Raw genomic sequence first — 12,984 nt, forward strand, 5'->3', positions numbered from 1 at the left:
ATATATGTATATGTATATGTATGTGTATATACATATATATATGGATGTATTTATTGCTATATATGTACCTCATGGGGACCACAAACCAAAAAGCTATAATAAATACATACAGACACACACACAAAGAGAAAGGAATTCAAATCTAACACTCAAAGACAATGACAAGGAACAGCAAAAGAAAAAACAAAAAGGAACTACAAAAGCAACCAGAAAGTAATTTAAAAAGTGGCAATAAGTACATACCTACCAAAAATTAAATGTAGGACTAAATGTTCTATTGAAAAGACAGCATGGCTAAATGAATAAAAAAATAACACCCCCATATATGCTGCTTATAAGAGACACACTCGGAGAAGGAAATGGCACCCCGCTCCAGTACTCTTGCCTGGAAAATCCCATGGATGGAGGAACCTGGTAGGCTGCAGTCCATGGGATCACTAAGAGTCAGACACGACTGAGTGACTTCACTTTCACTTTTCACTTTCATGCATTGGAGAAGGAAATGGCAACCCACTCCAGTGTTCTTGCCTGGAGAATCCCAGGGATGGGGGAGCCTGGTGGGCTGCCGTCTATGGGGTCGCACAGAGTTGGACACGACTGAAGCGACTTAGCAGCAGCAGCAGCAAGAGACTCACTTGTGACCTAGTGATGCACAGACTGAAAGTGAAGGGATACAAAAGATATTTCATGCAAGACAGCTGAGGTAGCAATACTTAATTCAGAGAAAATAGATATTAGAACAAAGACTGTAACAATAGACAAAGATGGACATTACATAATGATCAAGGGATCAATCCAATAAACAGATATAAGAATTATAAATATGCATGTACCCAACATAGGAGCACCTAAATGCATAAAGCAAGTTTTAACAAATATAAAGAGAGAAACTGACACAGTATTAGTAGGAAAATTTAACACCTCACTTACATCAAACGACAGATCATCCAGACAGAAGATGATCTGTAAAGAAATACTGGTCTTAAATGACACACTACACCAAATGGCCTTAATAGGTATCTATAGAACATTTCATCCCAAAGCAGTAAAATATGCATTCTTTTCACATGGGCTTCCCAGTGGCACAAGAAAAAACAGAAAATTAAAGGCCAATATAATATGCCTGATGAATATAGATGCAAAAATCCATAATGAAATATTAGCAAATGAAATTCAACAATACCTTAAAAGAATAATACACTATGATCAAGTTGGATTTGTTCCAGGGATACAAGGATAGTTCAGTATTCACAAATTAAACAATATGATACACTACATTAAAAAATTGAGCAATAGAAACTATATGATCATCTCAATAGATTCAGAAAAATATTTGACAAAATTCAACATTCATTTACAATAAAAGTTTCATCAAAGTGGGTATCAAGAGGACATACCTCAACATAATAAAGGTGAGGTATGGCGAATCTACAGCCAACATCATACTCAATGGTAAAAATACCTGAAAACCTCCTTTCCAAGGAAGAAGACAAGGATGCCAATGTCACCACTTTTATTCTACACAGTATTAAAAGTCCTAGTCACAGCAATGAGACCAAAAGAAAAAAAAAATCCAAATTGGAAATGAAGTAAAACTGTCACAGTTTGCAGATAGCATGATACTATATAAAAGTATTAGAACTAATAAATAGATTCAGTGAAGTTGCACATGATATAAAATTAACATACACAAGTTTGTTGCATTCCTATACACTAACAATGAAGTAGTCAAAAGTATAAGTCAAAATTATACCAAAAAGATTGAAATATCTAAGGATACATCTAACCAAAAAGGCCTGTACTCAAAACTATAACATTGATGAAATAAGTTGAAGATGAAACAATGGATAGCTATACCACGCAGATAACCATCCAAATACCAAAGGCATTTTTCACAGAAGTTGAACAAATAATTCCAAAATTTGTATGGAACCATGTTAGCCAATCTTAAGAAAGAAGAACAAAATTAGAAATATCATGCTCATTGATTTTAAATTAAACTACAAAGCTACAGTTATACAAATACTACAGTACAGGCACCAAACAAGACATCAAGATCAATTCAACTGAATAGACAGCCCAGGAATAAACTCACACTAATATGGTCAATTAATCTATGGCAAAGTAGGCAAGAATATACAATGGGAAAAGACTGGATTTTCAATAAATTGTGTTGGGAAAACTGGATGGCTATATGCAGAAGAATCAAATTGGACTACTTTCTCATACCATATAGTCAGACATGACTGAGCACACACACACATACTCATACCATATACAAAAATAAACTAAAAATGCATTAAAGACACATTTAACTTAAATTTTAGACATTAATCTGTAAAACTTCTAGAAGGAACCATAGGTGATATGCTCCTTGACATTGGTCTTAGCAATATTTCCTTGCTTAACAATGTCTATCTCCCCACACAAGGGAAACAAAAGAAAACAAACAAACAAACAAATGGGACTCCATCAAACTAAAAACCTTTCTTCACATTAAAGAAAAGTGCAAACAAAACAAAAATGTAGCCTCTTCAATAGGAGAATATATTTACAAACAATATATCTGATGAGGAATTAAAATCCAAAATATACAAGGAGCTCAACAACTCAACATCAAAAAAAACCCCAAACAACTCAGTTTTAAAAATGAGCAGAGGAACTAAATAAGCATTTTTTCAGGTAAGATATACAGATAGCCACAGATACATGAAAAGATTCTCAGCACCCCTAATCATTCAGTTCAGTTCAGTCACTCAGTCATGTCCAACTCTTTGCGACCCTATGAATCGCAGCATGCCAGGCTTCCCTGTCCATCACCAACTCCCAGAGTTCACTCAAACTCATGTCCATCGAGTCAGTGATGCCATCCAGCCATCTCATCCTCTGTCGTCCCTTTCTCCTCCTGCCCCCAGTCCCTCCCAGCATCAGAGTCTTTTCCAATGAGTCAACTCTTCACATGAGGTGGCCAAAGGACTGGAGTTTCAGCTTTAGCATCATTCCTTCCAAAGAAATCCCAGGGCTGTTCTCCTTCAGAATGGACTGGTTGGATCTCCTTGTAGTCCCTCCAAGGGACTCTCAGGAGTCTTCTCCAACACCACAGTTTCAAAGCATCAATTCTTCGGCGCTCAGCTTTCTTCACAGTCCAACTCTCACATCTATACATGACCACTGGAAAAACCATAGCCTTGACTAGACAGACCTTAGGGAAATGCAAATCAAAACCACAGTGAGATACCACCTCACACATATAAGAATTTGTGTGTGCTCAGTTTCTCAGTTGCATCCGACTCTTTCCAACCCCATGGATTGTAATCCATCAGGCTCCTCTGTCCATGGGATTCTCCAGGCAAGAATACTGTAATGGGTAGCCATTTCCCTCTCCAGGATACCATCCCAACCTAGGGATTGAACCTGGGTCTCCTGAATTGCAGGTGGATTCTTTACCATCTGAGCCACCAGGGAAGCCAAATAACTTTCTGTGCATGCTCAGTCACTTCAGTTGCATCCAACTCTTTGAGACCCCATGGACTGTAGCTGACCAGGCTCCTCTGTCCATGGAATTCTCTAGGCAAGAATACTGGAGTGGGCTGCCATTCCCTTCTTCAGGGGATCTTCCTGACCCATGGATCAAACCCAGGTCTTCTGCATTAGCAGGTGGATTCTTTACTCACTGGGCCACCAGGGAAGCCCGATCTAGCAATTTTACTTCTGGGTATTTACCCAAAGAAAGCAAAAACACTAATTTGAGAAGATATAAACATTTCAATGTTCATCACACCATTATATATGATAGCAAAGATATGAAGCAACCTGAGTGACCATCGATAGGCAAATGGATAATGATATGGTATACACACACACACACACACACACACACAATGGAATAGAGTAAGTGAAATGGATTAAAAGGAGTAAACTTCCTGTTTTATAATTAAAAGCCATAGGGATGTAATATACAGCATAAGAAATGTGGTCAACAATATTGTAATAACTTTATATAGGGACAGATCGTACTAGACTTATTATCATGGTGATCATTTCATACGTGAATGCCAAATTATTATGTATCACACCTGAAACTAAAAAATCATCTATATTTTAACTTAAAAAGAAAATAAAAAGAAGTGAGAACAGTTATTCAGAGCTCATCTTGTATTAAGCAACATTTCCAATATGTGTGTGTGTGAGTGTGTGTGTGTGTGTGTGTGTGTGTGTGTGTTAGTTCCTCAGTCATGTCTGACTCCATGTGACCCCATGGACTGTAGCCCGCCAGGTTCCTCTGGCCATGGAACTCTCCAAGCAAAATTACTGGAGTGGGTTGCCACGCCCTTCTCCAGGGGATCTTCCTGACCCAGGAATTGCAGCTGAGTCTCCTGCATTACAGGCAGAGTCTTTACCATGTGAGCTACCCAGGAAGCCCCTCCAATACAAGTAGTTCTGTTTTTTCTATGCTATAAATATTTTAGAACAACTGCTAAATTCAAGACAACATTTTGGGACTATGACAACTAAATATATTAATAAAACAAAACCAGTTCCTGTCCTCAAGGAATTTGCTCTCTGGTAATATGTAGAATTTCTGTAAACTGTACTAGCATTTGCTATTCAATGAAAATATGTCAGGAATAGTGCTCGAGCAATTAAAGTTGAATTTTTCTCTCATTGTGAAACATATCATGGAAGGTATTAGCTTGTTAAATTTTGTACAAGCAGAATAAAAATAAAAATATTTCTGAGTTATAAACTTGCTAATATGTATGGCAGGAATGATGGTAAATTTTAAATGCATTTTATAAATACCTAAAAGGTTGGGTTAAAAGAGTCTTACATTAAGTTTTTCAACTTTTTAATTTCACACTTATATGAATTTATTCATAAATTTATTTCATAATTATTATTATTTAATAGGAAATTCTAATCAAGCAGTAGTGGCCTAGTTTTTCTAGCCATTGAACTAAAAATTATTGAAAAAATGAAAAACTGTTTTCTGAAAAAAAATTGCTTTCTGAAACACCATATTAAACACTGTGTTAATTATTATCAGGAAAAAAATAACTGGACACAGATCCCACTTTCAAGACAATTCTATATTTAATTTTTAAAATGGGACCTGTAAGCAACTAAAGTGTATATTGCTGTATATTGTCACCCTCCTTATTTAACTTATATGCAGAGTACATCATGAGAAACGCTGGGCTGGAAGCACAAGCTGGAATCAAGATTGCCAGGAGAAATATCAATAACCTCAGATATGCAGATGATACCACCCTTATGGCAGAAAGTGAAGAGGAACTAAAAAGCCTCTTGAGGAAAGTGAAAGAGGATAGTGAAAAAGTTGGCTTAAAGCTCAACATTCAGAAAACAAAGATCATGGCATCCGGTCCCATCACTTCATGGGAAATAGATGGGGAAACAGTGGAAACACTGTCAGACTTTATTTTTTGGGGCTCCAAAATCACTGCAGATGGTGACTGCAGTCATGAAATTAAAAGACGCTTACTCCTTGGAAGGAAAGTTATTATCAACCTAGATAGCATATTCAAAAGCAGAGACATTACTTTGCCAACAAAGGTCCGTCTAGTCAAGGCTATGGTTTTTCCATTAGTCATGTATGGATGTGAGAGTTGGACTGTGAAGAAAGCTGAGCGCCAAAGAATTGATGCTTTTGAATTGTGGTGTTGGAGAAAACTCTTGAGAGTCCCTTGGAGGGACTGCGAGGAGATCCAACCAGTTCATTCTAAAGGAGATCAGTTCTGGGTGTTCACTGGAAGGACTGATGCTAAGCTGAAACTCCAGTACTTTGGCCACCTGATGTGAAGAGTTGACTCATTGGAAAAGACCCTGATGCTGGGAGGGATTTGGGGCAGGAGGAGAAGGGGACAACAGAGGATGAGATGGCTGGATGGCATCACCGACTCGATGGACATGAGTTTGAGTAAACTCCAGGAATTGGTGATGGACAGGGAGGCCTGGTGTGCTATGATTCATGGGGTCGCAAAGAGTCGGACACGACTGAGTGACTGAACTGGACTGAAGCAGCTAAATATTGCCAGGAAGGAGGTGACAGGTGTTTTAAGAAAGCCAGGAAGGTCCTATACATGTTCATCAGAATGAAAGAAAACAGATGAGAAATTAGTGTTGAATTAAAAAAAACAAAAACAAAAAAACAACCCTGATGTTTTAATCTGAAAACGTGTGAAAAATAAATATATTATTTGAAACCACTTCAGCTATCTACGATCATTTCCTTCTTCTCTGGATGAGCCTTTTCCTCTTCCGCTTCTCCTTTCAAGATGCTTAAATATAGGAGGAGGAAGGGGTTTACAAGTCCTCATGGTAATAGAAAAAAGCAGGATTGTTATGGACTGAATTGTGTTAAAACTCCTTCAGTTCCTACGCTGAAGTCTTAATCTCCAAGGTGACTGAATTTGGAGAAAGGGCCTTAAGGAGGTAATTAAGGTTAAGTGAGGTCATAAGTGTTAGCCCTATTCTGATAAAACTAATGTCCTGATAAGACTGATGTCCTTATAAGATGATGAAGAGACACCCCAGAGAACTCTCTCTGTCTTTGTACATAAGCACAGAAGAAAGACCAGGTGAACACACAGCGAGAAGGCAACCATCTTCAAGCCAGGGAGAGAGCTCTCACCAGAAACCAACCCTGATGGCACCATGATTTTGGATTTCAGCCCCTGGAACTGTAAGAAAATACATTTCTCTAGTACTGCCACTAGTCTGGATATCTGCCATATCATTATGGCAGCCTTAGCCAATTAATGCATGGTTCCATGGAAGGAGGTGCTAATGTTGACTGGTTGTAACATTCACATAAGTTTGTTTTTCTGGAGTGATGTTAGAGTATGGTGGTGGTAAGGGTAACAATCTTTGGGTCCTGGAAATACTGACAGGCATACTCTTAACCCTCACTTTATTTAGACTTCTTATCTCTATAGGATTTTCTTTCAATGGCAACAGGTGTTTAATTTTCAAAACTACAATCCCAGGAAGGAGAAAAAGTGGAAAGTACAAGAGAGTAGAAGAAAGAGGTGAAGAGAAAGATAAGAAAAGCTAGTAAAAACTTGATTCTTGTATATAGTGACTTAGAAAATGCATGATAGCACAGATGCATTTCTGCTATGTGGAAACAGACATGCTAAATACTAAATGATTAGAAAGCTAGAATCTTGGTACATACCATGCCAACTCAAACTACTAATAGAAAGTATTTATATGTACTAATTCTGTTTAATAGTGACATTTATTTACTATATACCAGAACTTAAGCCAAAAATTTTTACATATTTCTGTTTATTGAATTCTTATAAGAAGCTTATAAGTGAGTCATTCCTAGCATCTCATTTAGCAGGTGAGGTGTAAGAGGTGTTTAGAATGTCACAGTATTCAGTGATAGAACTAGGATTTAAATCCAGGTATACCTTAAGTCTGAAGTCTTGGCCACTACAATTGTGTGTTCTCTTAGAAACAAATGGAGAAATGAATATACTTTTAATATGACTTCTCCAAATAAGGTGGTAACATTTGGCATCTTAACCTCATAAAGCTGAGTATTTCTGATATGTTATATAGATGATTGTGATATTTAGTGGTCAATATGTGTATGTTTGGAAGTACATTCTAAAAGAATTATAATTAAAGATTAATCATAATTAAAATGTTTTGTAAGTTTTTGGCCAAAAAACAAAGGAAAATAAACAAGGTACTAATAAATCTCTTCCCGGGGTCCTTTTCTGGTTTCGCTGTTTTATCAGATGACATGGAACATTATTTTAAAATTCCAAGGCAGAATGAAATAACTTACCCACTTATCAAAAGAGAGCCATGTTTAAAGTATGGCCTTTTCAGAAATCATACTCTGAGAGACAATGTTTCTAAATTTTCATTAAAAAAATTGTCTTTAATGGCAGGTTCTAAAATTTTTACTGTGTTCTTTTAAATTTGTTTTTCTATTTTTCTCAAAAGGATATGCAGTTACTAATTTTACATGTAATCTATCTGAGTTTCGTTTGAGGATTTATCTCAATAACTCTGCCAAGATTTATTTTTCACATCCTGATAGTCTTATCAAACAAAGAGAGAGCAGGACTTGTCTCCTGATTACCAAGAAAGGAAACATCCAGGTTGGTTTCAGTCTATTCACAACATGTTGTTAAAGGGGAAGCTGGTTATTAAAGGGAGTTTGAAGGGAAAGCTATAAATTCTTTAGACTGTCATAGTTTATGGAATTGGAGAGATTCTTACCCACAAAACACCAAATCAGTGATTTTTGTATCCTACAAGTCTCACTGCTACATTTATATATCTGTTCAAACCTAATCATAGCAATACCAAGGCACAGAAGTAAATTGGAAAGGGAATTAATTACTCTCAACTCAGCTTAAACTACTACTTCAGGGTTATGAATAAGTATTAAAGCATTAACTATGAAAATAAACAAAAAAACTTTAGCTTATTAAATGGAGATAAATAAATTTTTTTCCTGAACAGAATTTCTCTAAAAGTGTTTCACAGAACAGAAGAACATTAATCTCCTTTTCAGGCTCTCATAAATTGGAGAAACTATCATAGGGGCATTCCAGATGGCACTAGTGGTAAAGAACCCACCTGCCAATGCAAGAGACATAAGAGATGTGGGTCTGGAAGATCCCCTGGGGAAGAGAATGGCTAACCACTCCAGTATTTTCACCTGGAGAATCCCATGGACAGAGGAGCCTGGTAGGCTATGGTCCATAAGGTTGCAAAAGAGTTGGATATGACTGAAGGAACTTAGCACTCACATACTATAGTTCACCACTCTCTTGGAGATTAACAAGTAGTAGTTTTAAAGAGGCTTGTAGTTAGAGAACCACTTTAAACTCACTTAGCTTGAGTTTTTTCATCTTCTTGGGGCACAGAACTTTTTTGGAATCCTACTAACAATATTTCTGGCACATGCCCAGGGTAATGTTACTACAACCTTATCATTCCAATTCTGTTTTAGGAATATTAGATTATAATGCTGCTTCTGCTGCTGCTGCTAAGTCGCTTCAGTCGTGTCCGACTCTGTGCGACCCCATAGACGGCCGCCCATCAGGCTCCCCTGTCCCTGGGATTCTCCAGGCAAGAACACTGGAGTGGGTTGCCATTTCCTTCTTCAATGCGTGAAAGTGAAAAGTGAAAATTGAAAGGGAAGTCGTTCAGTCGTGTCCGACTCTTAGCGACCCCATGGACTGCAGCCCACCAGGCTCCTCCATCCATAGGATTTTCCAGGCAAGAGTACTGGAGTGGGGTGCCATTGCCTTCTACTAAATTAATTTAACCAAACATTTTGCTTTTCAGCTGAGAGGACTTGACCAAAAAGTGAACCATTGGAAAGTAGTTGTCAGAATTTGATTTTTCAAAAAAGAATTTAAAAAAAAGATAACACATAGAAATAAAACTGGGCATCTCGTCAGAGGCCAGATCACCCAGGGCCTTATAAATAATATGACCTTTCATCCTGAGCAGGATTGTGTGTACTGTTTCCGTGTAATTATTAGTAATGTTCTCCTTTACTCTAAAATGTCCTGCTATGCACAATAAATTACATATTCATTCACTTATGTGCTACTCTAAAAATCCAATGAGTCTGTCATATGCGCTGCTGCTGCTGCTAAGTCACTTCAGTGGTGTCCGACTCTGTGTGACCCCATGGATGGCAGCCCACCAGGCTCCCCCGTCCCTGGGATTCCCCAGGCAAGAATACTGGAGTGGGTTGCCATTTCCTTCTGCAATGCGTGAAAGTGAAAAGTGAAAGCGAAGTCGCTCAGTCATGTCTGACTCTCAGCGACCCCATGGAATGCAGCCTACCAGGCTCCTCCATCCATGGGATTTTCCAGGCAAGAGTACTGGAATGGGGTGCCATTGCCTTCTCCGGTCATATGCGCAGGATTCTGCTTTTATCTTTAGTTGAGGAGTGGGGGAGCGGGATAGTGTGCAATAAGGCCAGTATGAGTTAACCTAAAATGTTGGGGCCTCAAATAAAAATTTGGAAGAAAGTTATGGTGAATGTTGCTAGATAAATTTTAATGTCAAAACATGAATGGCTAAATAATAATTAAGAGAATGGAGCAGAAGTTTAGATAAATTAGGAAGCTTGTTTGTTAAAGAGTTAGGTAAGTGAAAATGAGTCAGGTATGATGAAGACCATGATGTTAGCCCTTCAAATAAATACAGAATGGACCTGGAGATGACACAGATGTTCCACAGTTTTTCCTAGTATCTTTGAGGCAGGGGTTATCTCCTGGGAAATTTGAGCTGACAGCTCCGCCCATTGTCTAGATGGGTGGTTTTATGTATCAGATGCTCGGTGTTAACTACAGGTCACTGTCAAGGTCATGATGACTATGTAGATAGACCGAAATGACATCTCATATTCATTGGAGGTTTAAGAAGTCTGCTTACAATGCCAAAGGGAAAAGGATATTTTGTTTTCTTTTTTTAGCAGTTGGTTATTTACAAAATTATGTCCCTACACCAGAACTTTGATTTGATTGAATAGGAAATGGAGACAACAGTTAAAAAAAAAAGGCAAAAACCCACAAACAGAAAGTTACTTCTAAGTCCTTCTCCCTCATCAGATCACATCCAGATGGATACTTATTATCAATAAGTGTATATTTAAAATGAATCTTGACTTTCTTGAATGTCTAATGCCACTTCCATGGCTCATATCCCATATTTTCTTGTCTATACTGTTGTGTGCTGTGTGTGTATATATATATATATATATAAAATATATATTGCTGCTTTGTCATAAATCTTGTCCAACTCTTTTGCAGCCCCATGGACTGCAGCCCTCCAGGCTCCTCTGTCCATGGGATTTCCCAAGCAAGAATGTTGGAATGGGTTGTCATTCCCTTTTCCATATATATAGTATACCACATATATTAGTATATCACATATATAGTAACTATATGAAAGTGAAAGTGTTAGTCCCTTAGTCGTGCCCAACTCTTTACAACCCCATAGACTATAGTCCACCAGCTCCTCTGTCCATGGGATTCTCTAGGCAAAAATAATGGAGTGGATTGCCACTATTCTCCAGGGGATCTTCCTGACCCAGGGATCAAACCTGGGTCTCCTACATTGTAGGCAGATGCTTTATCATCTGAGTCACCAGCGAAGGTCCTGTATACTATGCTATACAAATATATATACTATATACTACATATATATATATATTTCTCATAATACTGTGTGTGCTTAGTTGCTAAGTCATGTCTGACTCTTTGTGACCCCATGGACTGCAGCCCTCCAGGCTCCAATGTCCCTGGGATTCTCTACGAAAGAATACTGGAGTGGGTTGCCAGGTCCCCATCCAGGGGAATCTTCCCAACTCAGGGATCGAACCCAGGTCTCCTGCATTGCAGGTGGATTCTTTACTGCCTGAGCCACCAGGAAAGCCCAAGAATACCGGGTGGGTAGCCTATCCCTTCTCCAGGAGAACTTCTCAACCCAGGAATCGAACCAGGGTCTCCCGCATTGCAGGTGGATTCTTTTTTAGCCAATCTCCAAGGAACCCCCATAATACTATATATATACAGTATATAAATAGCCTCCAGCTTTGTCACTGGACTCCACTCCTCCTGAATATATTCTTTATTTATTATTATTATTATTATTTTACCATTGAAAACTTTATGTCAAAAATTTATAATATATATAATGTTTGTTATATATATTTTTATTAGTTTTTAATATTTTGTTATTAGTTATTAATATATAAATGTTTGTTATTAGTTCACATATAATTAAGTTCTTGGTGTAAAGTTACTTGGCTTCAAGAAAGAACATTTGGTTTACTTCACTAATAGGAATATCTCTTAGTGCTGGGATGGCCTCTTATTGGTCTTTCTTGTGCTGTTGGTTTTCGGCATAGTTATCTGTGGTATTATGAATGGAGTCAAGTGGAGAGGTACTCATCATGTTTATTCCAAATAAGAGGACGTAACCGATGACTACGGTAATGAGGAGATACACAGGCAGAGCAACAGCCCATTACTTTTGAGGCCAATAAGTTAAGCCTAAGGAGTTTAGCCAAGATTCAGGAATAAAAGCCCACACAAGATACAGTATGAAGCCAAATTGGGAGCTTAAGAAAAGAACAAAGCCATAAATCGCTCTTTCTGGCAACGGCGACGGTGAATTTTCCACCATTTTCCCCGTGGCTTTAGATATTCTTGGGTCCTCCAAGCGCCGACTCCCGCAGCGGCACGTTCGGCCACCTCAGGGCCTCGGCCTCGGTGCAGGCGCGGACTAGGGGAGCCGCAGGAGGGCGAAAGAGGACCCGAGTATATTCTTTAGTATTTCACAGGAGAATGCTAAGAACAAATATTTAAAAATAATTTTGATTGCATCACCTCCTTGTTTAAGCACTTAATATTGTGACCCATATATATTAAAAGCAGACTACCACATAGTTATTTTATGTATCACCAAGTTTAAAAAGGCTACAAAATAATTCTTTCTTATTAGACTTTTTCTATCTAAAGACACTTTTAAATTTATTTGGCCAGATTTTTATTATATATCATTTCTGTAAATGCACAAGGAAGAAAATACAAGCTGTTGGTACTGGCAATACAATTATGTAACAATCCCCACTATAGGACTCTGTAAATTGAAAGATACATTCTGATGCTAGAATTGTAAAAAATGTACATCCTAGAATCAGTAAAAGATGGTGACTGTCCACCATATGACCCAGCAATTGCACTCTTTGGTATTTACTCAAAAAAGTGGAAAATTTATGTCTACGCAAAAATTTGCAGACATATTTATAGCTGCTTTCACCATTGCCAAGATTGGAAGCAACCAAGTTATCCTTTAGTAGGTGAATGGATTAAAAAAAAAAAAAAAAAACTGTGATATATCCAGACAGTGAACTAATATTCAGCGCTAAAAATAAATGAGCTATGAAGTCATGAAAGGACATGAAGGAAA

General features: G+C 37.8%; 1 pseudogene; it reads right to left on the minus strand.

The window, feature by feature from the left end:
* Nucleotides 1–11,791: 11,791 nt before the first annotated feature.
* Nucleotides 11,792–12,322, minus strand: LOC102400728 (annotated as a pseudogene).
* Between the last annotated feature and the right edge of the window lie 662 nt (nucleotides 12,323–12,984).

The sequence above is a fragment of the Bubalus bubalis genome, chromosome 1, assembly GCF_019923935.1.
Source record: "Bubalus bubalis isolate 160015118507 breed Murrah chromosome 1, NDDB_SH_1, whole genome shotgun sequence".
In the NCBI taxonomy this organism is placed as follows: domain Eukaryota; kingdom Metazoa; phylum Chordata; class Mammalia; order Artiodactyla; family Bovidae; genus Bubalus; species Bubalus bubalis.